The sequence below is a fragment of the Penaeus monodon genome, chromosome 34 (assembly GCF_015228065.2).
Source record: "Penaeus monodon isolate SGIC_2016 chromosome 34, NSTDA_Pmon_1, whole genome shotgun sequence".
Lineage (NCBI taxonomy): Eukaryota > Metazoa > Arthropoda > Malacostraca > Decapoda > Penaeidae > Penaeus > Penaeus monodon.
Genome location: NC_051419.1, coordinates 9,125,618 through 9,125,822, shown reverse-complemented (window position 1 = coordinate 9,125,822; position 205 = coordinate 9,125,618). Strand labels below are relative to the sequence as shown.

At 38.5% G+C, this 205-nt stretch overlaps 1 protein-coding gene across 1 annotated transcript in view; it reads right to left on the bottom strand.

The window, feature by feature from the left end:
* Nucleotides 1-205, bottom strand: part of LOC119594807 (basement membrane-specific heparan sulfate proteoglycan core protein-like) — a gene marked incomplete at its 5' end in the record, with an annotated part of 219,836 nt that overhangs the window by 62,839 nt on the left and 156,792 nt on the right.

Here is a 205-nt window from a genome sequence, read left to right as displayed (position 1 = left end):
GTTATCACTTTGCCTACTGTAACTCACAGCTTCATATTCATAAACAAGACAGAGAATGTCTTTAAACTTTTGATATTGTTCAAAAGAACATTTATCTGGCAATAAGTGACAGGAGATAAGAGAAGAGGGGAAGGTGGTGGAAAGAAGAAAAGAAAGCAAAGCTGAGGCGAGCGAGAGAGACAAAGACAAGAAAAGGGGAAAGACT